Genomic DNA, 14950 nt, shown 5'->3' on the forward strand with positions numbered 1-14950 from the left:
CTTTCAGGCTGAATATTTCATGTATCTGTGGGTTCTTTCAATATGTAGATTCAGGTATTTCTTTTTAGAAATTTTGTTTTTGGATTATACATTTAAGTATTAGTACTGTTACACTGTTTTGCTTTATGGTTGGTGGTTTTTTTTGTTTGTTTGTTTGTTTTTTAATTTGGGGACTCCAAATATGTTAATTGTATTCTTTCCCCATCCTTTATTTTTATCTTTATTTTTCTCTGGACCTTTTTCATTTATTTATTTCAATTTCATTCTGTTTGAGATTTTTCCAGATTCCTTCAATGGTTCTTGTTACTTATTTTCCTTTATTAGACTTTGGATGCCTTAAAAATCAGTCTTTTGTTTGTTTGGCTGGTTACATTTCTTTTCTGAGTTCAAATAACTATTTTCTACTGTTTCTGTCTCCCTCTCTTGCCAATTTCCATTCTTCAATTTGAATTTCCAATTTAAAAAAAATCAGTGGTTTTCCTATCTCCAAATGTTTGAGTACAATTAACTTACTTTGGAGTCTCACAGTTTCTTCTGACACAAGATTGGTTGTTCAGGGGGCATTTTCATTACTTGAGATGTATTGAATCTCATTTTCTAACTTTTTAAAAATAATAACTTTATGTGGCTTTATTAGTTCACTTTCCATTTATCTTGGATTTAGTTTGAAGGATTCTTTATTTGAAAGCGCACTTTTTTCATTATAGCAAAATTTGTACTCTTTAATGGATTTGTTTGTGTGCATGTATATGTGTAATGCGAGAGGATCTGTGTGTCCTCTGATATTTTTGGTTCTCTTGGTCTTGCAAGACCCTAAATTCTGATCTTTTTCATCTTTTTATATTTCACCACTCAATTTCTAAAGGGCTTATTTTTCTTCCTTTTTTCGTTTTTTAAAATTCCCCAGAATTTAAGTATTTTGAAGACTATCACTTCAAGCAATATGCATTTTTAAGCCTCTTTGCTATAAACTGTTAGCCCGTGTTCTAATCTACCAAAGCACTTTTAAGAAATGTTTAATATTTTTACACTGAGGGTGAACTTTAGCTTTCTTGTGGTGCTTTTATGTTAACATTATTCCCATGACTAGCTCTCCTGGTCTCCCTTCCCACAGGCTTTCTTGGCCTGCCTTTGCAGTGGGGAATGAAGGTGAGAGATTACCTGCTGAGTTTTGGTGCATTTACTAAATAATTTACGCTAATTTTGAAGTTCAGTTTTTTCAGATTTCACTTTATGCTGGAAGTGTGGAGGGTTTTTTTTTAATGTTGTTTTCCTGTATTGTTTTCAGCTACCCAGAATTCAAAAGTTACTAATTTTGAAGGAAGTTTTGTCTTTGTGTTCTCACAGGTTCAGAAACACTACATTCCTTTGAGGCAGTCTTCTGTCTCCTCTTTCTTTGTGACAGTCATATCTCTTTATGCAGTCCTCCAACTGCCCCTGTTGCCTTTCATGGGTGCCAGAGCAATCAATTTATGATGGAAGAGAGGCCTCTGTCCCCAGAGATAGTGTGTGTGCCTTGATCTGCTCTTCCCTTTCCCCATGGCTTGTTTAAAAAGGTTTCATTGAATTTCTTGCATGTTGTGCTGCTTGGGTGTACAAAATATTGGCAATGTTTTATAATAAGTAGCAAATCATTATTATGCACTGTGGTGTTCATTGTATTACCATTAATCATTGTAAATTCACTGAGTGTATTCACACAAATAAGGTAGGTAATTCCAAAGACAGTTTTATTCATGACACTTTCAATTTATTAATGTGATTTCACCTTTAAAGATACACGGAAAAGTTAAATGATGTTTTTCAGTAACGGCATCAAAAGGACTTTGTGGAGTCTCAGTGCAGAATTCTGCTAAAGCTCGTTTTTAGCAAACTGTAAAGGACGAGACTCTTGCGTCTGGTACTCTCTTCATTCCTTATTTTGTGATCACTAGTATACCCCAAATTCTCATGCTGAACCACTTCAGCTGGTTATCCAGAATCACTGCCCATCCTTGCCAGACTTTTTGTTTAGATATGCAGTCTGTATTTTTCTCCTTCTTTTGGTTAAATTTTAACCTCAAATACAAAGCATTACAGTATACAGTACATCTTAGAGACATTAATATGTTATTAGGAAATATTGTGCCTTAACCCAAAAGAATAAAGTGCTAATAGTGGACAGTTGGGCATCATAGTAAAATAATTGAGGGACTTTTATAGCATATTTGAGTTCATCTTATCTGGAAAACTTTTTTTTTAACTTTTTGGTTTTAGGGACATATCTTTTGAAGCACAATATATTTTCAAATTCTGGCTCTATCATGTAATATCTGTGTGTCTTTGACAAAAAAAAATAACTTCTGAGCTTCATTACCACTTCTATAAAAATGAGAAAAATACTACCTCCTTGACAGATCACGTTGAGGTTAAAACAAAGAGGATGTGACATTTTTAATTCTGATCCTCATCTTTAAAATGAGGATAAGATCAACAATTATTTGATGATCAAATGGAAAAGCATGTGCAAAGCATCTTAATTTACTTGGCACATGAGATCTTCTCCATAAAGACCGTTCTCCTTCTGGACTTATTGCCAGCCCATTCGACCAAATATTTAGAAACTAAAGATGGCAATCTTAATTGGAAATGAGCAAATTTGATGGTTCAGGCTACATCTGCCCTATCTAAACAGCGGCATATATGCTTACTAGAGAAGGCTAGGGGAGACCAAGGCAGACAGTGGCTACTCAAGGGGAATTTGTTCTTCTTCCCTAGATGAGGTCTCAGACAGGGGCCGAATGCTAGGAATGAGGCACAGGAACTGGAACATACTGCTAGGACAACACTGCAAAGACTTGATTGCATGCTATATTACACTTGAAAAGGAAGTAGCAGACATGGGATAAAATGTTATCTGCACCGTCCTAACTAGGATTTCCTCTGTTGCTAAGGTGGCTGTAGTAGACTAAATAATGCCTGCCCACCCCTCACCCTCTGCATCACCACCTCAAGCTATCTATGTCAAAGTCCCTGAAATCTGTGAATGTTACTTTATATGGCAATGCCTTTGCAGATGTGATTAATAAATTTGAAACAGATTATTCTGGATTACCCAGGTTTTTCCAAAAGGCACCACAGGCATCCTTATAAGAAGGAGACATAAAGAGATTACAAACCTAAGAGGAGCTGGCCCTGTGACCACAAAGGCAGGGACTAGAGTGATGCAGCCAAAAGCCAAGGAATATGAGCAACCACCAGAAACTGAAAGCAGCAAAGGACACATTTTTCCCTAAAGCCTCTGGGGAGACAGTGGTTCTGCTGATACCCTGATGTTAACCTAGTGGAACTGATTCCAGACTTCTAGCCTCCAGAATTGTGAGAGAATAAATTTCTGTTGTTTTAAGCTGCCAAGTTTGTGGTAATTTGTTAAGGAAACCCAAAGAACTAATGCAGTGACTTAGGTTCGTATCAATTGAAACCATTTAGAGCTGAGGGTGATGGCTCACACCTGTAATTCCAGCACTTTGGGAGGCTGAGGTGGAAGGATGGTTTGGTCCTAGTTTAAGACCAGCCTGGGCAACATAGTGTAAGACCCTGTATCTCCAAAAAGTTACAAAAATTTACTGGGTGTGGTGGAATGTGCCTGTAATTCCAGCTGCTTAGGAAACTGAGGCAGGAGGATGGCTTGAGCCCAAAAGTTTAAGGCTGCAGTGAGCTATGATTGCACCATTGCACTCCAGCCTGAGATATAGAGCGAGACCCTGTCTCTAAAAAGGAAAAATAGGAATTCACACTGAAGTAAAAGCAACTCACAATCATGCAATTGTAAATTCTAGATGTGATAGAAAACATTTGGGTTCTTTTATTCCAGTGCTGACGCACTGACACCTGTGATGGTCAGTCGCCCAATCCTTCCACTGACATATTGCCAAGTAGTTTATTCTGGACTTTGGTATGTCTATTGATAGTTCTGCCTTGTTTCGTGCTACTACCTGCTTAGCTATGTATTTCTATCTCAGGCATGAGTTTTGCCCTTTGAAGCAAAAGTTAATGAATAAATAAATCAAACAGGATTCCTCAGCTATTTGAGGGCAGCCATACTGAATCTCCAGAACCCCATTCTCTGCATCCTGGATCCCTCCATTCTTTCCTCATGTGATGCCATCATGCCATTCTGTCTGTCTTCTGGCATGCTATGATTTGTCAGCTTCCAGCCTGTATACACAATGGAACAGCCTGTTGAATATCATGCTCCAGATATAAAAATAAGTAGTGGGTGAACTGAGCAAGCCCATTAATTCTTAATCAGATGTAACCTGAAAGTATTCTTGCTTTCTGGCAGTTAGAATAAGCATCAGTTAAGGAATCCCCCAAAACCGATTTTATGAGAATTGTTAAGTTTCCTCAAATTCATGCATGCTATCCGTGCCCTTTTTACTGATAAATAGTCTCATTAATTTGTTCCTGTGTTTTCAATCTTCATTTCATCATCCATCAATCAACTCCTTTTCTTAGCTTCATATTAAATGTAAACATTTTAAATAAGTTCTGTTAATTTATTAAAAATATTTCTTAAACCACTAATATATAATATATGTGATAGGTAATAAGATGGTTATAGATTCAACCCTCAAAAAAATTACATACTGCTGGTGGATACCTACAGGTTGATAAGCTTGACCTTTTTATGTAGTAAGTTCTATAAAAGAGAAATTATAGACTATTGTCTAAGAAAGGAAGGCATTTATAGAGAGGAAATGCTTCTTGGAATACCCATCATAACTGAGAATTTGAGGGTGGATATTTACTCTTTCTTTGCCTCCTCTTTTCTGTTCCTTTGAGCTGGCCAGCACCAGCAAGGCCTAGAGAGAGGAGCCCAATATGATGAGGCCTGTAAACCAATACACGAGTATTGATGCTAAAGAAGCAATGGGAGCCCATAGAGCTTATAGGGTGTGCAAAACAGGATCCAAGGAAGTATCTGGGGCTGTCAGGAGAATAGTTATATATAAAAAGAATTAATTAGTCATTCCTCAGTTTCCTTGGGGGGATTGGTTCCAGGACCCCCTGTAAACACCCAAATATTAAAATGCTCAAGTTTCAAATACAAAATGGCATAGGTTTGCATATAACCTATTTACATGCTTCTCTATAAATAATCTCTAGATTACTTATAATACTTAATACAACTGTTGAATACTTTTTATTCTGTATTTTTAAATTTTGTATATTTTTATTGTTATATTATTTCATCATTTATTAAATTTGAATATTTTTATCTGTGATTGAGTCCACAGATGTGGAACCTATGGATATGGAGGGCTAATTCTATATACATATATTTCTAAAAATGGGTTTCAGATTGCTCATTGCTAAAGAAAATAATTAGAAATATGGAAAAGTTAAGTCTGGAATGAACTCTCTTGTTGGATTGAAATTGGAAGAATTGGCATGAATTCATGTTTTTAAATATGTAATTGTACATGTACTTATATACATTTCTGAAGCTTGTATTTACTTTTACATACACACATACATACACGTGAATCTATTTATATCTACGTGCGCACACACACACACATATATAGGTACAAATATAGATATATAGACGTATGAGTTATATGGATATATAAAGAAATATATATAGAGAGAGAGATATAGAGATACATGTGGGTATATATATGTGTGTGTTTAAGAGTTTATGTGTATATACACACATACATTTCCTAGCTCTCTTCATTGAGGAGGCCTAGAAGCATAACATCTCAGTACCTATGGGCATTCCTAGTACTGTGATCTTAAGAAGAGCCAAGGTTCCTTGAAATAATAAGGAGCTGAAGTGGGAGTTTCTTCTGTTTGATTACATGACTGGGGAAATGAAAGTACAAGATGATCCTTGACTACCCTTTTGCTCCAGAAATGTAAGGAATGCTAAGAAAACAGACACTTTTCAGAAGAACACAGGAATCAGCTTAACCAGATTTCTTTTGGCCAGATAAGATGGAATTTGAGATTGAAAAGAAATGATTATTGTAATGAGTTATAATCCATTAAAAAAATATATATATCCATGTTTTCATACTAATAAAGATGAATGAATGAATGAATAAGTAAATGTTTTTAGAAGAAAAAGCTCCTCCTTATAGTTATTACTGACTATGCATATATATGTATCATATATAATGTATCTCCTATATTATATATCATATATGTCATGTCACATATAAGTTGTGTGTTTAAATTGTATGTATATACATGTATACACAATTAATCATATATAGTAATATAGTGGAATTAGAAAGTCACTCTTTGGCAATCATCATAGTAACAAGTGATTCAGGTAAAGAATCATCAGGGGCAAAAGTTCATGGAGGAACAGTTATTTACATAGTGTCAACGTATTTAATCGCAAAATGCCCATTGATTTCAAGAGGAAAATATGGTCACATTACAGTAGAGAAATCTGGCAGACACCACCTTAACTAAGTGACCAACAGAAATAGGACAAATCATCATGCGCCTGCTGGTGTAATGCACTAAGAAAGACATTATATCTTTTCTGTGATATTCTTCAATAAATCCAGAGCCTAAATGCAATCATGAGGAAATATCATGTAAGTCCAAATGGAGAGACATTCTGCAAATACCACAGTTGAACTAAAAATATCAAGATCACAAAAAGACAAACTAAAGAAAAATTTCATATTGAAAACCGCTAAAGAGACATGGCAATTAAATACAATGTGTAATCCTGGTTGGAATGTTGAGTTAGAAGAAGAAAAAAACCTCTAAAGGGCAATATTGAGCATTTGAATGAGTCTGTGCATTAGATAATGGTGTTTTATAAATGTTAATTTCTTGATTAAGATGTTTGTGCTGTCATTTATGGGAAAGTGTATTTATTTTCTAGGTAATGAACATTGTTTAAGAATAATGAAGCATCCTATTTGCTACATACTTTCACTTGTTCAAAAGATAATAATGCATACATACATGCACATATACAGAGAATGATAAAATATTGCCAATTAGGGAGTCTGAGTGAAGGGTACTATTCTTGTAACTTCTTTGTATGCTCTTTTTAAATTTAAAATTATTTCAAAATAAACAGATAAGAAACAAAAAGATTTATATTTGTTGGTCCAAGATGGGAGATGGGTTAATGGTAGCATGCTCTGGCAGAGTTATTTGTGTTAGAGTAAAATATAGAGATTCCCCACTAGATATCCCTTTTTTTGGATATTGATTAATATCACATATATATTATATTGTTTGAGCAGAGTCTGTGGAATTGTCCATGGAAATGTTGAAGGATCACTTTTCCTGAATTTTTAAGAGATAAAATGAGAAAGTAATGTGTTAATACATTAAAATAATTCTAAAATTGGTATTTTGGAATCTCAGATTTAGGGAGAAAGGTGATCTTTTGTCTCCCAGGATTGTGTAAAGTGTCATTTCTCTTTTCTTCACTCTCAAGTTTAAGCCCATCCCTCAGAGGAGTCACAGAATGTTCAGTCATACCACTGGATAAACCTGCATGTTTCATTACATGGAATAATTTGTAGGACACTTTACAAAATGAGAACTTTTTAAAGGTATTTTTGCTTTGAGGAGAGCTGTCTCTTTAGAACTCCTTATCCCTCCATGTTCAGATACAACCTAAAAAGTAGAATCTACATGAAGAATAAACTCTAAACAGTGAAATAAGACAGTAAAGTGACCTATTCTATCCTATTCTTGTAGCTCCTACCCCAATATCTATGTCCTCATGAAGCTGCAACAAATGCAGACTCAAGAGATGTGGAACTGAGGATTGACGCCATCAACGACTATTTGAATGACTTCCACTTCTACTCTCAAAAGCTTTAGTTTCACTATGAAAACAGAAAACAACATACCAGGATATTTGGGACACAGCTAAAGCAGTGTTAAGAGGAAAATTTATGGCCGGGCGTGGTGGCTCATGCCTGTAATCCCAGCACTTTGGGAGGCCCAGGTGGGCAGATCACAAGGTCAGGAGTTTGAGACTAGCCTGGTCAATATGGTGAAACCCTGTCTCTACTAAAAATACAAAAATTAGCCAGCCGTGGTGGCATATGCCTGTAGTCCTAGCTACTCAGGAGGCTGAGGCAGGAGAATTGCCTGAACCTGGGAGGCGGAGGCTGCAGCGAGTCGAGATTTGCGCCACTGCACTCCAGCATGGGCAACAGAGTGAGCCTCCATCTCAAAAAAATAAATAAATAAATAAAAGAGGAAAATGTATAGCACTAAATTCCTACCTCCTACATCAAGAAGTTAGAAAGATCTCAAATTAACAACCTAACATTACACCTACAGGCACTAGAGAAATGAGCAAACCTATCCCATAGCTAGCAGAAGTAAAGAAATAACCAAAATCAGAGCTGAACTGAATGAAATTGAGATGTGAAAATCCATATAAAAGATCAATAAAATCAAAATCTGGTTATTTGAAAGATTAAACAATATTGATAGACTGCTAGCTAGGTTAATAAAGAATAAAAGAGAGAAGACAAAAACACAATCAGAGAAAAACAAATGTGGCATTACAGTGGACCCCATAGAAATATAAAACATCCTCAGAGACTATTACAAATACATATATGCACCCTAGACAGCTTAGAAGAAATGGATAAATTCCTGGAAACAGTTTCCCAAGATTGAATGCGGAAGACTTAAATTCCTGAACAGACCAATAACAAGTTCCAAAATCAAATCCGTAATAAAAAGCCTATCAACGAGAAAAAGAAAAAAAGTCCTGGATGAGATTGATTTATAGCAGTGTTCTGCCAGATGTACAAAGAAGCAGTAGTACCAATCCTCCTGAAATTATTCTAAAAAATTGAGGAGGAGGAGACTCCTCTCTAATTCATTCTATGAAACCAGCGTAATTCTGATACTGAAGCCTGGAAAAGACACAATGAAGAAAGAAAACTTCATGCCAATATCCCTGATGAGCACAGACACAAAAATCCTCACAAAAAAGCTAGTAAACCGAATCCAACAGCACACTGAAAAGCTAATTCACTATGATCAAGTAGACTTTATTCCTGGGATGCAAGTTTAGTTTAGCATATGCAAATCAATAAATTTTATTCACCACATAAACAGAATTAACAACAAAAACATATGATCGTCTCAATAGATGCAGAGAAGACTTTCGATAACATTCAACATCCCTTCATATTAAAAACCCCCAATAAACCAGGCATCAAAGGAAAGTACCTCAAAATAAGAGCCATCTATGACAAACCCACAGCCAACATCATACTGAAGGAGAAAAAAATAGAAGCATTCTACTTGAGAACTGGCGGAAAAGAAAGATGCCTACTCTCACTGCTCCTGTTCAACCCAGTACTGGAATTCCTAGCCAGGGCAATCAGATAAGGGAAAGAAAAAGAAGGCATCCAAATAGGAAGTCAAACTGTCTATCTCTCTTCACAGACAATATGATTCTATACCTAGAAAACCCCAGATTCCACCAGAAGGCTTATAGAACTGGTAAACGACTTTAGTAAAGCTTCAGGGTATAAAATCAATGTATAAAAATCAGTAGCATTTCTATAAGCCAATAAAGTTCAATCTCAGAGCCAAATCGAGAATGCTATTGCATTTACAATAGCCACAAAAAGGGTAAAATATCCAGGAATACAGCTTACCATGGTGATGAAAGATCTCTAAAACAAGAATTACAAAATGCTGTTGACTGAAATCAGAGATGACACAAATAAATGGAAAATCATTCCATGCTTATGAATAAGAAGAATCAATATTGTTAAAATGGCCAAACTGCTCAAAGCCATGTACAGATTTAATGCTATTTCTATCAAACTCTCAATGTCATTTTTCACAGAATTTGAAGAAATTGTTTTAAAATTCATATGGAAACCAGAAAAGAGCCCAATTGCCAAAGTAATCCCAAGCGAAAAGAACAAAGCTGGAGGCATCACATTAACTGACTTCAGACTATGCTACAAGCCTACAGAAATCAAAACAGCATGGTCCTGGTTAAAAAAAAAAAAAAAAAAAAAAAGGAGACACCTAGAACTATGTAACAGAATAGAAAAACCAGAAATAAAGCTATACACCTAAAACTACCTGATCCTCAATAAAGTCGATAATAGTAAGCAGTGGGGAAAAGACTTGCTATTCAATAAATGGTGCTGAGATAACTGGAAAGCCATTTGCTGAAGATTGAAACTAGACCCCTTTCTTTCACCATATAGAAAAATTAAATCAAGATGGATTAAAGACTTAATGTAAGACATAAAACAACAAAAATCCCAAAAGACAACCTAGGAAAACCATTCTAGACACTAGTCTTGGCAAGGAATTTATGAATAAGTCTCCAAAAGCTATTGCAACAAAAATAAAAATTAACAAGTGGGACCTAATTAAACTAAGGAGCTTCTTCACAGCAAAAGAAACTATCAACAGAGCAAACAGACACCCTACAGAATGGAAGAGAATATTCAGAAACTATGCATCTGACAGAAGTCTAGTATCCAGAATCTATAAGAAACTTAAATCAGCAAGCAAAGCAAATAATCCCATTTAAAAATGAGCAAAGGACATGAACAGACACTTCTCAAAAGAAGACATATGTGCAGTCAAGAAATATATGGAAATACCGCTTATTATAACTAGTCATTAGAGAAATACAAGTCATAACCACAATGAGATACCATCTAACACCAGTCAGAAGAGATATTATTAAAAAGCCAAAAATTTACAGATGTTGGTGAGGCTGCAGAGAAAAGGGGATACTTCTATAATGCTTGTGGGAATGTAAATTATTTCAGTCACTTTGGAAAGCAGTGTGCAGATTTCTTAAAGAACTTAAAACAAAACTACCATTTGACCCAGCAATTCCACTATTGGATATATATACCCAAAGAAAATAAATTGTTTTACCAAAAAGACACATGTACTCATATGTACATAACAGCACTATTCACAATACCAGGCCCAATACCAGCATCAATCAAGATGCTCATGAATGGTGGATTGGATAAAGAAAATGTGGTACATATACACCACGGAATACTATGCAGCCACTAAAGAGAATAAAATCATGTCCTTTTGTAGCAACATGGATGCAGCTGGAAGCCATTATCTTAAGTGAACTAGTACAGTAACAGAAAACCAAGTATTACAAGTTCTTAGTTGTAGATGGGAGCTAAAACTTTGAGTACACATGGACACAAAGGGAACAATAGACAATGGGGACTGCTTGAAGTGGGAGAGTTGGGAGAGAAGCATAGGTTTGAAAGCTATCAGGTACTATGCTGTCTAATTTGATGATGGAATCATTCATACACCAAGCCTCAGAGACATGCAATTTACTTATGTAACAAACCAGCACATGTACCTACTGAACCTTTTTTTTTTTTTTTTTTTTTTTTTTTTGGAGACAGAGTCTTGCTCTGTCCCCCAGGCTGGAGTGCAGTGGTGCAATCTTGGCTCACTGCAACCTCTGTCTCGTGGGCTCAAGCGATTCTCCTGCCTCAGCCTCCTGAGTAGCTGGGACTACAGGCATGCACCACCACACCAGGCTAATTTTTGTATTTTTAGTAGAGACAAGTTTTCACCATATTGGCCATGAAGTTTCGAACTCCTGACCTCAAGTGATCTGCCTGCCTCGGCCTCCCAAAGTGTTGGGATTACAGGTGTCAGCCACCGCGCCTGGCCCTGAACCTAAAATTTTTTAAAAAGTAAAAATCTTAGTTTCACATTTGTAAAAGAAGGATATTGGAATAGATTTTCAATCTCTAACATTCTATGTTTCCGTGAGCATTTAGAGCCATTGAATTCTTTGTTATGACAGTAATTAGTGGTTCCTTCCCAGATTACTTGCAGCATTTTTGAAAGGTTTATAGCTTATTCTTGATGTAGATAAATGTTTTTTAGAATACTTGTTTTGCCTTTCATGAATAAAAAGGTGATTGAACAAAGCATGCATTCATCATTCCATTTATTGCCCTGAAACAACAAGTGTAATTTATAAACCAATAACACTTCGGGCAGTGTTATACACGTTTGAAAAGAATGTCTTAAACTAATGGGAGGCCATGGAGACACTAATCCAGCATCACCTGGAGGAAGAGCTAAGAACCCAGCCAGAGAGGAAACTTGGATATATTTTATTGGATAATATAGATGGTGCTATGTTACTTTTATTGGAGCACAAATAAAGTGGGGGTAAAAAGGTCAATGACTGTGGGTTGGTCTCATCCTTGTTTCTTAAGATGTGTGAGAATGAGAGGGTCATGTTATCACAACAGGTTCCAGCTGGAATCCAAGAAAATGCTGGGATGTATATTAAAGGATACATCTAAAGATATCCATTCTTTTATGTACTATTCATAGAAACACTATTTTTCTGTTAAATTTAAGACAGTCTTGGTAAAGCTATAGGGATTAGTGAAAAGCTAGAAGGGACCCAGTTTAGAATTATCGTAGCACATGTGAGAAGACAACATTGTAGAATTCATAGAATTAATGAGAATTGCTTTGAAATTTTTGTCTGTGATTATTAAACAGTTTAATTTGTAAACTTGCTGTTTAGTATGTAGCATCATAAAAATGACTTCTCTTATTTAGAATGCCCTTCACTCTGTCATTGTAGAAGCAAATTTTCAACACATCACTGGAATGTGGTTAATACTCCAACTTCTTTGTGTTCTTAGTCTCAATTACATAATTTCCAATGTTCATAGGCATAGTTTGAACTCAACTATCTTTCAATGTCTTAGCTCTCTTAGTTATCCAAATTATAGGTAAATACCTAGGAGGAGAGAAAAATTAAGCTTCTCAGCAAATAAAATAAATAAATGTCAGCAAGTTGATGCACTACAGCTTATGTACATGATACAAAAGAGCCATGTATGATGTTTTGCAGGACCAATTTACTCCTAATTTGTAAAACATTCTAATGAGTTTGAGTATTGTGAAGATTAAACAAGTTAATATATGTAAAGCACTTAGAAAATGCCTGGTACACAGTATACATTCAATACTTATTAATATTTAATTCCCCTGTCAATAAAATACTAACAATAACAAATTGAAAGGGAGTAAAGAACCGCAACAAGTGAGGACACTCAAAATAAAAATTGTGAAGTAATGGAAAGAGATAGCAACATGATCAAAATCAAACATAAGAACTCAAAACAAAGCCATTATTCATTTGGTGCAGATCCAAACACATCTAAGCAGAGTCAGAGGCATCACTATTATAGTACATTGTAGCAATAATAGCTGTTAATAACAATAACTATGAGGCATCAAGAACAGTTGAAATAATATCCAATATCTTCTGTCTAAGAAAGCATGCAAATTGCAATAAAAATTTATAGACTCCCATCCAAACCGGTTATGATTTTAATGTTAATGCTTCATCCATAAACTCTCTGTAATCTAGAAAACCTATTTTCTAGACCCTTTCGATAATGTATTTCTAGATAATAAAGGTTTGTTTAAATTAGGTTCATTAATCTTAGTAATTTCTGGACCTGAGGTTTAGCTGCCCAACCAGGCACCATATTTCTCAAGGACAAAAAAAGCATCTTTGAATATATTAATTTCAAAGTGGATTAAGGATTACTGATGCCACAGAGTTGGGCCACGAGGGCTGGGGTTTTTGTTTGTTTGTTTGTTTTGTTGTTTGTATGCCTGTGTCTGTTAGTCATTGCCTGCTGACTGCAGCCTGGCAGCAGTAGAGATAGAGGGGTTACATTCCAGATGAGATTCCCAGTTAAGTAGTGGCTCCCATCTGGCAGTGGGTAGTTATCAAGAGAAGAGGGAAGCTATGATCAGTTACCAGCAGTTACCACAGTTGCTGAGGGATAGACACACTGAGGGATGGGTGCACTGTTAGATCAAGGGAACATTAGTGGAATAAAAACAGCAAATGCTAAAGCCCACCCCTTATACCACTCAGAATCACCTACTTTTCACAGTAAGTTCACATTTCATATTAGAACATCTAACCTGAGATTCTGATTGGTAACAATTTCTGGGAAAACCTACAAGAGTGGAAGGTACTGCTGGTGCTATTAGTCCTGAAGCTCTAAGGATGCTTACTATCTTCCATCTAGACCCCCCATATCCTCAAACAGCACTTCTGCTGGCCAGATGGATTGCCTGGTGGGGTAATGCAGACCCCTATCTGTGAGGGGTGTGAGTCCCTTCTCCTGCTATGGTTATACACCCACCCACTTATAGTTAGGGCACCAGAGTACTAAAATGTGTTCCAACATGTCACCTACATACCAGATACATTTTGCACATTCTCATTGTGCAGCAACAGTGCTACCTCTTCATAATAATTGGGCCCAAATATTCCTTTTTGGGTTCGCTGTACTACTGATAGGAGCAGATAAAAGTGAACTTGAGACAACTGCAGCTTTAAGTTTAGTGACCTACTTACTGCATCCTTTGGTAAGAGCATGCATCTTATCTCTAAGGCCTCTTTTACCCTGTGAGGATGCAGTGAGAAGATGGGTATTTATGAACCAGAAAGGAGGCCCTCACTAGACACTGAATCTGATGGCACTTTGATCTTGAACTTCCCAACCTTCAAAACAAAATATCAGTTGTTTATAAGCCACCCAGTCCATAGTATGCTTTTATAGCCACCTGAATGGACTAAGGCAGGATTATTGTGGGTAGTTGAAGTGACAAGCTACTTTTACAAAGCCTGGATCTACTGCACAATTCTCTCATGCCCTCTACTCTGCTCAAAACTGACAACTTTCCATGTCATTCAGTAACAAGATTAGAGAAGGATTCCCAAGTGTGAAATGTGCCTCCTCTAGAACTCAAAGCCTGCCTACTATTGTGCTTCTTCTTAGTGGTAGAAGTGCAAGTTGAATGGTGCCAATACTTGGAAGAGATGCCCCAGCAAGTCCAATATATTACCTGATAGTTGATGTATCAGGCCCCTTGG

Source organism: Pan troglodytes, chromosome 17 (assembly GCF_028858775.2).
Source record: "Pan troglodytes isolate AG18354 chromosome 17, NHGRI_mPanTro3-v2.0_pri, whole genome shotgun sequence".
Classification (NCBI taxonomy): domain Eukaryota; kingdom Metazoa; phylum Chordata; class Mammalia; order Primates; family Hominidae; genus Pan; species Pan troglodytes.